The sequence below is a fragment of the Schistocerca piceifrons genome, chromosome 6, assembly GCF_021461385.2.
Source record: "Schistocerca piceifrons isolate TAMUIC-IGC-003096 chromosome 6, iqSchPice1.1, whole genome shotgun sequence".
Classification (NCBI taxonomy): domain Eukaryota; kingdom Metazoa; phylum Arthropoda; class Insecta; order Orthoptera; family Acrididae; genus Schistocerca; species Schistocerca piceifrons.
Window position 1 is genome coordinate 438,476,491 of NC_060143.1, and position 16,352 is coordinate 438,492,842.

The following is a 16,352-nucleotide window of genomic DNA, read 5'->3' on the forward strand; positions in this document are numbered from 1 at the left end:
TAACCCCTATGCTTGCGTGGTAATGGTGGCGTCCGCGTATATGGAGAACTTGTTTGCTCAGAAATCGCCGACATAGTTTAGCTGAGGTGGAATAAGGGGAACCAGTCTGCATTCGCCAAGGCAGTTGGAAAACCGCCTAAAAACCATCCACAGACTGGCCAGCTCACCGGACCTTGACACAAGTCCGCCGGGCGGATTCGTGCCGGGGACCAGGCGTTCCTTCCCACCCTGGAAAGCCGAACGTTAGACCGCTCAGCTAACCCTCCTTGGAATAGTATTTTCTGGAGTTGAGAACAAGCAGGTGATTTGGTCATTTGTCTTGCAGTGGACATTCAGGCATTGGAAGTCACGTGCAACAAAAGGGAGATGAACATTTCAAAGCTCTGTTAAGAGCAGGGAACTGAGAATTTCTTGCACCAGCGTGCAAACAATTCTTTCTGCTGAAGAAACTGGGTACCTGGACCTACCTGGTAGCGTTTATGGCCATGGCAACGACAGAGGAGCAGAAAAGTAGATCGCCCTGTCAAGGCATTTCGGCATTGTCGTATACGCCCATTGTATAAAAAGTTGGCGGGCATAAAAATCTGCGTGTTTCCATTTTCACCTTGGACCAGACGCTTTAGACAGAGCCATCAGGTCTGTCGTCCCTCTGCTTGCCGATTTTTTTAGGGAAGCCTCGGGCCTTCGGGAGAATTTTAGGAAGAAATGGTTTAGGATGGGACACAAATGCACTTCTCTTAGTTTAGTAGGAATCCCTGGTCGCACATTCTGTATTGTTCAGAACGTCAAGATAATGATCTCTTTGATAAATACATTGTCCGCTTTAGACGTAGACGAAAACTCTCAAAACATGTTACCTAAAGTGGCCATTTGAAGTATAGTTCGGGCGCCTGACGTTCTTCTTCTCCCTGTGTGGAAATTTTAAATATTATTAACTTTGGTTAGGATTGCCCAGGAGGTAGAGGAGATGGGCTATAGAGGAGACGTGGTGCTCTTGGTGTCTTGTGATTGGCACAAAACTCTTGTGTGTGTGTGGGGGGGGGGGGGGGCAGTTGCATTGTTTCACTTTTGGAGTTTATGGAATTTTGATGGAACGGAACGAGGAGAGAAGGAGGTTCTTCATATTCAGTCTCCTATTTGGAGAGAAGGTTTTGGTCTTGACTGTTGTTATAAGTGGGCTGCACTTGGGACACTCATCTTGAGCGTGACTTTGCACTGGCACTGGTCTTGACTGGGGAGCCTGTGGTGAAGTCTTATCTGTCCCACCAGTTAAGACTTCAATCGTCTCGGACAATTCGCTGTGCCAGGGACAGTCTGCTGCCTTGACGTTCCAACTCCTTGTGCCCACTGCCTTATATATGAATCAAATTGGTCCACGGTATAACCGGCGAACAAGAGTGTCACTCGCTGAACTATGCCTAGATTTCTGAGCTCTATTAGAGAGAAATTGCTAGCCACCTGACATATGGCCTCCCCGTGACTCTGCATATTTCGAGGGCACGATAATAATTTATGGGCGCCGCGCATTGCTACTATACAGATGCTTGCGCCACGACCAACACTGGAGACAGTGCTGCGCATCGAGAAAGGGGTGTAGTATAGCTTCTCTGGCTTGTTAGGGCAAACAGAATGGCAGCTTCACCACTTGTTCCTAGCTGCAGAAAAGTAGTGCAACGCATGTGTAGAGTAAATCCGTCAAAGTCTATTCAGCGTTAGATAATTTCAAATTGCTTTTTCCATGTTTTTAGCCAGGGTAGATAGATTAAACAGACTTTGAGAACCAGACTACTAATTATTTGTTGCTTCTGTTTGTGTCACCAACAGTTCATGATTTATTTGTCATCTGGATTAACTTGTATTGTTTATCCTATTTTATTATTAATAAACTATTGCCATTTTTATAAAAGATTATTTGATGTTGATATTTTAATCAGCCTTCACTAATTGACTGCAATAATGACAGGGCCACCATTTCAATATTTTTGTCTGCATCCAAGTTTTACTTAAGATTCTGAGAAACGTGATAACCTCCAATGAGGGCTACCAATAACAACCGCTGTCAGAGAGCAAAGTCAGTTTAACAAACATATGGCCATGGAAACAGGTGGAAGGCTTAGAAATTTAAGCAACTGCTGTCAGGGTGTAAACATACAGTCAGTTGTAGTCTTTAAAATCAAAGTGCAAGACCATTGTAGCGTTGGAAGGTACTGAATCAGGAGGTACTGAGTTAGGAGCCGTCTGGATACGGAATCAATCTGAAATCGCTTGTTGATAGCACTCAACACCTCTAGTGAGTAAAGAGATAGCTGTTTTTCACAAGACTGAAGTTTTGTAAATCCGTGTTGACTACGTGGCAATATGCCATTCAGTAGACCATTGCTTTCTAGGTAATTCATTATGTTGAAACACAATATATGTTCCAAAACGTTAATGATACGGGCCTTTAATTTAGTGGGTTACTCTCCTTGCTTTCTTGAATATTGGTGTGACCTGTGCACCTTTTCAGTCGTTGGGTATGGATCTTTCGTAGAATGAAATGTTGTATATGATTGTTAAGGATGGAGTTATTGCATAAGCATACTTTGAAAGGAATCTAATTGGTATACAAACTGGACCAGGAGACTTGCTTTTACTAAGTGATTTAAGTGGACTCACTACTCTCAGGATATCTACTTATAAGTTACTCATGTCTTCAGCTGTTCTTGATTGGCATTCTGGAATATTTACTTCGTCATGTTTGATGAAAGAGTTTCGGAAGACTGTGTTTAGTATCTCTGCTTCAGTAGCACTGTTATAGATAGTATTTCCAATGTTGTCGTGCAGAGAAAGCATTGATTGCCAGCGTATTTTACGTACGATCAGAATCTCTTTGGACTCTGTGCCAGTTTTCGAGACAAGGTTTCGTTGTGGGAACTATTGTAAGCATCTCTCCTTGAAGACCGCGCTCAATTTCGAGCTTCTGTAAAATATCACCAATTTTGCGTTCGTTTAAGTTTGGCATATATTTTCTTTGCTTCTGCAACAGTGTTCTGACCTGTTTTACGTACAATGGAACATCAGCTCCGTCCTTTTGTTAATGTATTTGGTATAAATCTCTTAATTGCCGTCGATATTATTTCTTTGATTTCAAGCCACATCTGGTCTATACCTACACTGTTAATTTGGAAGGAGTACAGATTATGTCTCAAGAAGGCGTCAAGCGATTTGTTAAATACGACAACCGTGTGCTCACAAATCCCCGTATCCGTTTTGATGCTCTTTATTCACGCAAGATTATTTGCTGCTAAGATGTCAAGTGTCTTTTCGCAATCGTTCGCTAATCAATCAGAGAATGTGTTAAGCACAATTTCGGATAATGTTTTACGCATACCTAGGAATTTAAATGTGCATTTTCACCAACATATTGGGAGATAAACTGAAGTCACAAGTACCTGTAATTGTATGAGTCGTGTACGTGTTTGAAATTAGACTCAATCTTTTTGGAAACTGTCAGCAATTGTATAGTCTGAGTTGGAACGTCGGTAAAAAAGTCAAATTATTATTTTAGTCTAGTTACCAAGAAAGATATCTACCCACACTAACTCACAGGGAATACATACTTCAATTTCGCTACAAGATAAAATATTTCTAACAGCAACAAACACGTCATCACCAAGTATATTGAGCCTATACTTTCTGAATACCGTTAGGTTCTTCACAAAAATTTCGCTTGAATTTATGTCTGGCCTTAGCCAGCTTTCACAGCCTATAAGAAATGGAGCATCTTTAGTCTCTATTAACACTTGCAGCTCTTTTACTTTCCGAACACAGCTACGAAAATTTACAACCGTTAGACGGATGATTCCTAGATTTACGTTCTTCCTGCGTTGAGACCTGCAACCTCTGAGAATGAAACCAGATTTGTGTTTCCCTGAGACACTCTAAACTAAAAAACCGCCCAGTCCACGACACACAGCCCCCACTATTAATGTAGCAATCTCCTGTGCGTAATGAACTCCTGACCTATTTAGTAAACACGAAACTCCACCATTCTATGGTGCAAGTCGAGGAATCTGCAGCATGCAATGTCACTGACCTGTCTGAGTCTCTACTTCAGAACCTCCACATGTCTGCATACTGGAGGTCCGCGATTAATCCTCTCTATGCTGCAAATGGTGAGCTCTACTTTCATCTGTGAACCAAACTGTCAGCCTTTACCACTTCAGGCAGCCACTCAGAAGCAGAGAGAATCTGTTCTGATACCACTGAGGCACACGTCGTTGGTACTGATGTGAGCCACCACTGCAGTTGGCTGCACTTTGTGCTCTTCATGGCATCTGGAAGGATCCGTTACACGTCTGGAAAGACTACAACCATTTTGCGCACAAAGTGCACATCGGCTTTCTTCCCCCCCTTCGCTGCCATGTCCCCAAAGGACCCCATACTGCATCTAACATTGCAGCTCCGAATTATGAATAATCCCATCCTCTTTGTCTGCTCATATCTTGAGGGCTGAGAGGTTTTCCCGGAAACATGATAACCGACGGCGTCTGGCTGAGGGATATTGTCAGCCACAGGTAGCACCTGGAACCTGTTTGTCAGACTGGAGCCGGGAAGTTCGGCTCCCCTGGAAAGTTTTCTCAGGCTACCACGCCTAGAGGCGACCTCCCACTCGCCAACGGGTGAGACATCAACTTGAGTGTGGGCAGAGACAGGACATGCCTCCGGTGACGACCGATCGGCGGACTCGTGGGTTATGCCGGACGTCCGTTGGACCCCACGTGTCTTCAAAACAGTGATGCCCATCCACCGCTGCCTCAAGTGTACAGCCGAAGCCAACACGGACTGGGGCTGAGAGCGAAGCGTCACGAACCCAGAACGCATCCAGGAAACCAACATAGCATGGAACTGAGAGCGAAGTGTCACCAACTCAGATCGCATCCGTACACACCAATCACAGTCCCTATCCATTCTAAAGACTGTGGAAAAATACCCTGCACAAAGAAAAAACAATAAAAACTTGCTGTGGAACTCTACTGCGAACATTGATGGAAATCCAAGGACTGTGTCTAGTAAATTAGAGCAACAAGCCGAGAAGCTAACAGTAAACTACTGAAGCACTACGGCGAGGCTAAATTAAGTCGCTCCTGATTAGGAATTTGTGAAATGTCGCAACATCGGTTACTTTCCGAAAAAAATGATCAAATGTGTGTGAAATCTTATGGCACTTAACTGCTAAGGTCATCAGTCCCTAAGTTTACACGCTACTTAACCTAAATTATCCTAAGGACAAACACACACACCCATGCCCGAGGGAGGACTCGAACCTCCGCCAAGACCAGCCACACAGTCCAGGACTGCAGCGCCATAGACCGCTCGGCTAATCCCGCGCGGCTTATTTTCCGACACAAACTAAACCGTCAGTACTGAGTCTAGTAAATATCAACACACAACAATTCAATACCTCTACTACCAAAGGACACAGATCAAACGATATAATTCGCTCCTTGTTAGGAACTAGTAAAATGTCACAAAATCGGTTACTTCCCTGTTGCATGTGTTGATCAGCTGGCGGCTGCTTGTAATCTTACCCTCCCACACATCACTATTAAATTTTTCTTAGTGTCTTCATTACTTTCGAAAGCTTCGAGAGGGAAAAAAATATAAATGTCGTGTGACTAGGACCTCTCGTCGGGTGGACCGTTCGCCGGGTGCAAGTTTTTCGATTTGACGCCACTTCGGCGACTTGTGCGACGATGGGGATGAAATTATGATGATTAGGACAACACAGCACCCAATCCCTGAGCGGAGAAAATCTCCGACCCCGCCAGGAATCGAACCTGGGCCCTTAGGATTAACATTCTATCGCGGTGACAACTCAGCAACAGGGGACGAACTTCGAGAGGAATAAGATGTACAGCAGAAAAGGTTTTTACTTATCTTCATTTTCTTGTTGTTGGCTCAAAGTCTTGCGTCTAGTGGTACATTCTTGTGGATGAAATTTTGATTTAACGTTGTTGTATCCTGATTACTAGATAACTGATGAAGATTTGCCTGTAGATTTCTTGAAGTTTATTCTTTGTCACATTATTAAATATCACACAGTTTCCACAATTTCCACTTAATATTCCAAATTACATTGTTAATGTCAATCACATAAATACGTCTGTCTCCATCAAAGCATGCCCACTACTACTAACATTGTGCTGTTTTATTTATTTGCCCGTCAAGTTCCACAGGACCAAATTGAGAAGCAAATTTCCTAGGTCATGGAACATGTCATTACATGAAATTACAACATAAAAGTAATAACAGGTAAAAATAAAATGTTTATGAACCCGAAAAAAGTCAGTCCACAAGTTTAAGTAAACGCAGTCAACAATACACCAAGTATCAGCTTAATTTTTTAAGGAAATCCTCCACAGCGTAGAAGGAGTGACCTATGAGGAAACTCTTCCGTTTAGATTTGAAAGCGCATGGATTAATGCTAGGATTTTTGAATTCGTGAGGTAGCTTATTGAAAATGGATGCAGCAGTATACTGCACATTTTTCTGCACAAGAGTTAAGGAAGTCCGATCCAAATGCAGGTTTGATTTCTGACGAGTAATAACCAAGTGAAAGCTGCTTATTGTTGGGAATAAGCTAACGTTGGTAACAAGAAATGACTGTAAGGTATATATATATTGAGCGGCCAATGTCAAAATACCCAGACTCGTGAACGGGGGTCGACAAGAGGTTCCTGAATTTACACCACTTACTTCCTGAACCGCCCGTTTCTGACCCAAAAATATACTTTTAAAATGGGAAGAGTTACCCCAAAATATAATGCCATACGACATAAGTGAATGAAAATAAGCAAAGTAGACTACTTTTCTTGTCGAACGGTCACTCACTTCAAATACTGTTCGAATAGAAAAAATGGCAGCATGAAGTCTGAACAAGATCCTCAACGTGGGCATTCCATGATAGTTACTGTCTATCCGAACAGCTAGAAATCTGAACTATTCAGTTTCATTAATCATGCGCCCATTCTGTGAAATTAAAACGTCAGGTTTTGTTGAATTGTGTGTTAGAAACTGTAAAAACTGTGATTTATTGTTAGTTTATTTTCGACAAGCCATGAACTTAGGTCATAAACTTCACTATTTGAAACCGGGCCAATGTTGCACACAACATTCTTTACAACCAAGCTAGTGTCATTAGAAAACCGAAATATTTTAGATGTACCTGTAATACTAGAGGGCATATTATTTATATAAATATGGAACAGGAGTGGCACCAACACTGATCCCTGGGGCACCCCCCTTGACTGTACCCCACTCAGACCCCACATAACAGCCATTCACAATATTCCAAAGAGATTACATACTTTCTTGACAAAAGAAGAATCATCACCAAGTTATAACATTATTTTATAAATGAATCCAGAAATACATTTAGTAATTAGCTTTAGATTGTGCAATTAATAATATGAATTTGAAATATGTCCATATTTCTGAAAGAAAAATAATTTTAACTGTATCGATTGCAACAACTAAATTTCTTTTTATACGTTTTAGGCTGAAATACAATATATCGTATACCAAATCAAATGATATTCTTTCAGTGAAACAGCCGTGGATGTGCACCTATACAAGAATCGATAGTATACAAGGTATGGGTTACTTTATATTAAAAAAAGGTACTATTAGAGGAGGGTGTCCCATTAAATGCTGCCTGACTGACCGATCTCTTTGTTGTCTGTGGTGAAAGGTAAGGCTTGAAATTAGATATTCTCAGCTCACTATTGACGCTGTGGATGTCGGAATATCGAATTCCCTAACGATTTGCGAAATGTAATATCCCATGCGTCTAGCTCCAGCAAACACTTCACGCTCCAGTCTGTTAATTGCAATCATAATCAACGTCAGAAACGTTTCCACCTGAGCCACCTGAGTAAAACTGACAGCTCCACCAACTCACTTCCCTTCCATACCTTGTGTGTGCAATACTATCGTCACCTGTGTGGGTGCATTTCACCATCCAATCACTTTCGTCAGCTCAGTGTACATGTAAAAATCATGTGGGCGCGTCTGCAACCAGCAGCTAATTAAATACGATAAATACAGGCGACTACTGCTGTTGGTGGTTGTAACAAAGAGAAGGTAAGTACCGATGGAAAACAGATACACGTGATCAAGACACACACTCATTACATAGTCCTTTCCACGTTTCTTTATGTTTAACAGTGAGCGAGAGCTCAATGTCTAAAGGAAAACTGACGGAAAAAGGGTAACCCCCGAAGTTTTAATCCCCAGTCCGCTTACAAAACTAGGTACACTTCCGCTCCATTCGCAACGAATATATAACTCAGAGGATGTTCATGTTAGATGCTTGAATTATATTATGAGAAGCATCAAGAAACTAATACAGTTAGTAGGACAAAATAAATTCAGCTACACATCTTACGTTATCTTACACTACCAAACATTAAGCACTACTAAAAGAAAAGTCAGAACATACTACAACACTAATTATTGCGAGAATATAATAAGTAACAAATACACAGCAACAGGAATAACGATACTGCATGGCAGTCAGGATTTGAAAACTGGTTTAAAAAAAAGGGTTATACATATGTGCAGGAGACTGAAGTGGATATGATAACTTTTGGAGGAAAATTGTTCCTTCGTTTCGTTCCTGTTTTGTAAAACTTGATATTAATCATTAGTCACTGCATAAATGATCAGGTAGATAACATTTGATGCTTCATGAAGCTGTGCTAAACTTTCATACGTGTGGGAAGCATGTGCATTAAAATATGACGAGGCATGCCTGTTTTAAGAATATAGTAATATAATGAAACCGTAGCGGCATTTTCAAAAAAGACGCGTGTGATCAGCATGCCATCGTCGCACATATTTAAAATACGGTATAAACTAGGCCACAGCGCCGGCAGAGACATCCCGATAACAACAATATAGTTGATAATAAACTGAGATACAGTAGTCACAAAATACGTTTGGGTCGTGAGCTCGTTATCTGTCGCTACTGTAAACTTACTCATACTCGCCAATTTTACAATTGCACAAAATGTAAAAAGGTGAAACAGTACAACAGGTAAACATTGTAGTGGGCTCGTAAACTACGTAGTGCTGTTATTAGGATTTCTCTGCCGGCACTATGACCTGGTTTATACCCTATTTTAAATATATGCGGCGATGAACTGGTTATGTGCGTAGTGTTTCACGATGTCATTGTGACGTCATTACAATAAAACATGTTTTTAAACAGATATACAACGTCATATTTTAATGTAGAGGTTTCCACATTTATGTAAGTACTACTTAGCATTATGGCACATCTTGTTAAGATGTACACTATTCGCTAGTTTTATTTGATTTTCTCTTGTGTTGCTGCAGGTCTGAAGATGGTCATTGCAAACCGAAACCGGTAGTCTAAAGACCAAATGTTTTACGATCACAGACCGAAAGAAAAGAAATTTATTCTGTACTTCCTGGATCAGTGTTTTATTCCCGAATATGTCGCAGTTTGTGGATCACGAATGTCTGCGAGTACGTGCACGGAGCGATTTGAAGTAGAAAGATGACATGGAAGTATTCGTAGAAACGGAAGACGTCAACATGGGACTGAACTGATAAATCTCCAGGAAGTGAACTGGTTCAAAATGGTTCACATGGCTCTAAGCACATGTGACTCAACATCTGAGGTCATCAGTCCCCTAGACTTAGAAATACTTAAACCTAACTAACCTAAGGGCATCACACACATCCATGCCCGAGGTAGGATTCGAAGCTGCGAATATAGCAGCAGAGGGGGGCCGGACTGAAGCGCCTAGAACCGTTCGGCCACAAGGGCCGGCTGGGAAGTGAACTCCACGCACGAAGGAGATAAATTAGGAACCATTCGTCCGACCGATAATTGAGTGCTTCTTCTCAATCAGTGGTCCTGTCCAGGTAAGAATGATAGGAGAAATAAGGGGAATGGATAAAAATAAGGAAACCACGGAAGCTTAACACATTACCAAGCATACTATTGAGTAGGAAAATTTTTGACATTAGAAACAGCTTCAGATCGTCTCCGACTGGCTAAATACATGTCCTGTCTGGCAATCTTGTACTTCTACATTTGCTAAATAGTGACGAGTTAAGGTAACGTTTATGGAGGTAGATAGCGATGACGCACCCTTCTTCCAAAGTAGACCAGAAAGGCTCAATAATATTGACGTCTGGTGATTGCGATAGCTAGGGTGGTGCGACAATTAATCAAAACGAGACCTGGACGATGCGAGATGTGTGAACATGGGCCGTGTCGGTTTGAAACACTGCATCACCATTGAAAAACAAGTGTTGTACCATTGGTTTGACCTGATCAGTCGAAATGATATCATCCTTTGCAATAATGCGACTTAGCAGAGTACCCATTGGGACCATGGAATAGCACGATATGGCTGCCCAGATCGCTACCGAATCACCGCCATGTTTCACTCTTCGCAGCAATGTATTCTGCATTGTAGGTTTGGGACGGGATACGCCAGACGTAAGGTCGGCCAGAAGTTGGAGAATCTGTGAAACAAGATTCATCCGATCAACCATTCCATTTTCCATAGTCGAGATTTAATGACTTTGGCACCATATTTTCGTTACGCGTATTTGTATCACTAATGTGTGGTTTTTGAATTCCAGCTCACCCTCTAATTCCAAGCTTATGAGATTCACGTCGTCTTGTTTTGGTGTTTCCGTTCTCTTCTTTTCTTGTTCTCCCAATCTATGAATCACTACCATTCAATTCAGTGCTCCAAATGTACGTTCTTGTAACCTTCTTCCTCAGATTAAGGGCAATGTTTGATACTAATAGGATTCTTTTGGCCAGAAATTCCCTCTTTGCGTGTGCTAGTCAGCTTTCTACATCCCTGTGATTGGTCCGTCACACGTTCTTTATCTGCCAACATAGCGTACTTTCTTCACTACGTCCGATGTCTCCAATTTTGATGCCAAGTTTGTGGCTAATCCGTTTTTCTGCTTCTGAGCATTAATTTCGTATTACTTTGATTTACTAGTAACTCATAGTGTGCTCGTCATACTGTTCATTCCATCCACATTCATCGGGGATACCAGTCTACATCTACATGTACATGGATACTTTGCAAATCACATTCAAGTGCCTGGCAGAGGGTTCATCGAACCACCTTCACAATTCTCTATTATTCCAATCTCGTATAGCGCGCGTAAAGAATGAACACCTATATCTTTCCGCACGAGCTCTGATTTCCTCTGTTTTATCGCGGCGATCGTTCCTCCCTATGTAGGTCGGTGTCAACAAAATATTTTCGCATTCGGAGGAGAAAGTTTTTGATAGGAATTTCTTGAGAAGATTCCGTCGCAACGAAAAACGCCTTTCTTTTAATGATGTCCAGTCCAAATCCTGTATCATTTCTGGGGGACTCTCTCCCATATTTCGTGATAATACGAAACGTGCTGCCCTTCTTTGAACTTTTCCAATGTACTCCATCAGTCCTCTCTGGTAAGGACACCACACCGCGCATCAGTATTCTAAAAGAGAGCGGACAAGCATAGTGTAGGCATTCTCCTTAGTAGGTCTGTTACATTTTCTAAGTGTCCTGCCAATAAAAGGCACTCTTTGGTTAGCCTTCCCCACAACATTTTCTATGTGTTCCTTCCCAATTTAAGTTGGTCGTAATTGTAATACCTAGGTATGTAGTTGAATTTATGGCTTTTAGATTAGACTGATTTATCGTGTAACCGAAATTTAACTAGTTCCTTTTAGTACTCATGTGGATGACCTGCACTTTTCGTTATTTAGGGTCAACTGCCACTTTTCGCACCATTCAGATATTTTTTCTAAATCGTTTCACAATTTGTTTTGATCTTCTGATGACTTAGTAGTCGACAAATGACAGCGTCATCTGCAAACAACCGAAGACGGCTGCTCAGATTGTCTCCCAAATCGTTTATATAGATATGGAACAGCAAAGGGCCTATAACGCTACCTTGGGGAACGCCAGAAATCACTTCTGTTTTACTCGATGACTTTCCGTCAATTACTACGAACTGTGACCTCTCTGACAGGAAATCACTAATCCAGTCACATAACTGAGACCATATTTCATAAGCACGCAATTTCCCTACGGGCAGCTTGTGTGGTATAATGTCAAAAGCATTCCGGAAATCCAGAAATACGGAATCGATCTGAGATCCCTCGTCAATAGCACTCAACATTTCATGTGAGTAAAGAGCTATTTGTGCTTCACAGGATCGATGTGGTTAGTTAATTTCATTGATATTCTTTCACGCTGAATTTTGATCACTTTCATGAACCATATTTTTTTTTTTTGTTACCGTCATTGCTTCGTGTATAGATCGTACAGTAGGATCGAAAGTCCGCATACCTGTCTTACATCCTTTATAATCAGAGAAGTTCGTTCTTGGTCTTCCAGTCTTACTGCTCCATTTTGGTTTCCACATGTATAGTGCACCAGAATGAAAAAGTGATGCTATCATAGCACAAAAAAATGAGTGTGTATTGTGCGATAGTAATGTATGTAAAAGAAGGGAATTAGCTTTTTGACTTACCTGCCAATTTGAAACATTTAAACCAAAACATCCTGACATATTCGCGCTCATTTACTTGTTAGTATAAGCAACCATGTCATGTCATAAACTGAGGTCAAGTCACGGATTAGCGATATCCACAGGTACAGAAGGCGGTGAAACGTCGTATAAAAGGTGTAAAAGGGCAGTGCATTGGCGCAGCTGCCATTTGTACTCAGGTGATTCTTGTGAAAAGATTTACGACTTGATTATGGCCGGTAATTAAGAGACTCTGAACGCGGAATGGTAGCTGGAGCAAGATGAATAGGACATTCCATTTCTAAATATTCAATATTCCAAGATCCACAGTGTCAAAGTGTGCCGAGAACGCCAAATTTCAGTCATTACCTCTCACCAAGGACAATTCAGTGGCCGATGGCCTTCACTTATAGACCGACAACAGCGGCGTTTGCGTAGAGTTGTCAGTGGTAACATACAAGCAACACTGCGTGAAATAATCATAGAAATCAATGTTTGGCGTACGACGAACGTGTTCGTTAGGACAGTGCAGCGAAGTTCGTCGAGAATGTGCTATGGCGGCAGACGACCGACCCGAGTGGCTTTGCTAACAGCACAATTTCGCCTGCAGCGCCTCTCCTAGGCTCGTCACCATATCGGTTGGACCCTAGACGGCTGGAAAAGCGTGGCCCTCTTACAGTAGGTAAGTGCAGATGATAGGGTTCGAGTGTACCGCGGACACGATAATTGGGTGAGCTGCGTTTACATGGAATGGACTGGATCTTCTGGTTCAGCTCAACCGATCATTAACTGAAAATGGTTATGTTCAGCTACTTGGAGACCATTGTCAACCATTGATGGGTAAAAACTTCCTGGCAGATTAAAACTGTGTGCCGGACCGAGACTCGAACTCGGGACCTTTGCCTTTGCAAGGTTCGCAGGAGAGCTTCTGTAAAGTTTGGAAGGTAGGAGGCGAGGTACTGGCAGAAGTGAAGCTGTGAGGACGGAGCGTGAGTCGTGCTTGGGTAACTCAGTTGGTAGAGCACTTGCCCGCGAAAGGCAAAGGTCCCGAGCTCGAGTCTCGGTCCGGCACACAGTTTTAATCTGCCAGGAAGTTTCATATCAGCGCACACTCCGCTGCAGAGTGAAAATCTCATTCTGGATTCATGGGTAGTTCGCAAACAGCGATGCACCATGTCACTGCACCACAATTCTTCCTGATTGGCTTGAAGAACATGTAGCGTCGCAGCTATTACGCGACTGCAGATTTTCGCAGTAAGTTTGTTACGTTATGGCAAGCTGTTTGGGAAGCCTGCAGTATAGTAGCGTTCGGTGGCGGCCGGCATGTGGCCTTCATATGCGTCATAGCTACAAGTGTCGCTAAATCGGACAGTGTGAATGCTCACTGTGGCGCGTACTAAAATCACTTATTCACCTCACCTAAGAAACTAAATAACCACGTTAAATATTAGCTGTTTTATTCCAAATTTGGTACATTACCTTTTATTGTTCAGACGAACTTTGTGTCAAAATTTGTTATCGCTACCTATAATAGTTTCGGAGATATAAAAAAACCTACTGCCGGCCGTTGTGGCGGAGCGGTTCTAGGCGCGTCAGTCTGGAACCGCGCAACCGCTACGGTCGCAGGTTCGAATCCTGCCTCGGGCATGGATGTGTGTGATGTCCTTAGGTTAGTTAGGTTTAAGTAGTTCTAAGTTCTAGGGGACTGATGACCTCAGATGTTAAGTCCTGTAGTGCTCAGAGCCATAAAAACCTACTAAAAGTACTTAACTGACGCTGAAGAAAGTCAGTTCAGATAGTAACAATAACAGTTTATATTTCTTTCGTTATTTGAAAACAGTAATAGCACGTTTAGTGAGCCGATTTATTTTATAAAGATTTTCAATTCTAAACTTTCGATAATTTTTCATTCGTAATCGAAATAACAGTTTAAAAGTTAATATTTATATTTTGTGTTAGGGTGAATGTAAATGAATGTAAGTGTGTATGTGGAACATACGTCAAATTTCAATTCTGTATTGTATTACACATTACCTAACTAGCAAGTGAATCCCCTTAACTGGCGGATGAAGTATGTCTATGAGCGTTTGCTTTTGTGATAAGGCAGCTAGAAAGGAAGTAAGAGGATAATCAGTTCTAAAGTATATTTAAAGCATAGTTTTCTCTTAGTTTTCGTTTCGCTTGGTTGGGTGCAACATTTTTGTTAGACTTGCAGCATGAAATGACGTAGATGCATCTGCGAATGTTAACTGGAGTAAAGCAGTTTGAGCGCGAATATGATCATGAAAGATTAATTGATTGGCTGTTCGTTTTGATCAACCAGTGAGAGTAAAGTCTTTTCCGTGCATTGGGATGAGTTATATTCCCTGAAAGCAAAGGTATTCAGTCAGTCTTGGACTAGTTGCCGGACGAAAAGGTCATGTTAGACGTATCCGAAAAAAATATTTTTAAGATGAAGAAATGACTGTTATATATCGCGTTCGTTTTATATCGCGGGGCAAGCAGATGCATTTACGGACAGGTCTGTGAAGATTGGGAGCGTTTGCAGTGTTTGTTGTAGAGAAAACCGCGTGTGAAACTATCGGCCTTTGTAAGGATTTCTGCGTGGTGTGTTCAGTATGCATTTACAGAACATTTTTAGCGAGCATCTTCTTTTGAAGAATCCACTGAAAAAGACCGAGTGTGGAACTCATTTCGTAGCAGAGTATTGACTGTATTAATCTCGTAACATTTCGGGTTGCACTTAGCGCTTTTCTGGCTGTCTAGCGTGTGATATAAGTTGCATGACCTAATAGTGGATGTGCTATCGACGTAAATGTGGGCTTGTTGACAACATAACCGAAAGACAAAAAAAAAATATTAGTATCGGTAAGCGGACACTTTCAATGAAGGAATGAAGCATCCACTTTTGCCCCTTAGTACTAGAGATGTACAGGTTTATTTTGTTACTGGAGTTACGCGGACTCGGTATCATAAGTATGGACGATGGTTTTCTTCAACGCTGCTTTTAACATCGTCTACATAGTACCATCGAATGCAGAGCAACGGGTGGAGAACGAACGCCATACTGAGGTAGGTGGACATTATTTTTGCAGCTTGCTTCACTCAGTGCTTGCGATCAAGAGACGAACATTCTGGATAGTTCGAGCCGATGATGGGGCCACCCACATCACCCGCCACGAATCCCATCGAACGTATGTGGGACATAATCGAGAGGTCAGTTCGTGCACCAAATCGTGCACCGACAATGCTTTCGCAATTATGTACGGCTCTAGACGCAGTATTACTCAATATTTCTGCAGAGGACTTCGAACGGTTTAGGCGACGGCACGTCGAGTTACTGCAGTACGCCGGGCGAAAGGAGTTCCGGCACGATATTAGGAGGTATCGCATGACGTTTGTCACCTCGGTGTATAATAAATTGTCTCAAGTAAAGCGATACATGATGCCCCCCAGGAACGAAGCCACCCTCAGAAATTTTATCCCCCACAAAAAAGCATTTTAGCTCTTACATGTATGGGGGAGGAGGATATTAGTGTTTAACGTCCCGTCGACAACGAGGTCATTAGAGACGGAGCGCAAGTTCGGGTGAGGGAAGGATGGGGAGGGAAATCGGCCGTGCCCTTTCAAAGGAACCATCCCGGCATTTGCCTGAAGCGATTTAGGGAAATCACGGAAAACCTAAATCAGGATGGCCGGAGACGGGATTGAACCGTCGTCCTCCCGAATGCGAGTCCAGTGTGCTAACCACTGCGCCACCTTGCTCGGTCTTACATGTATGC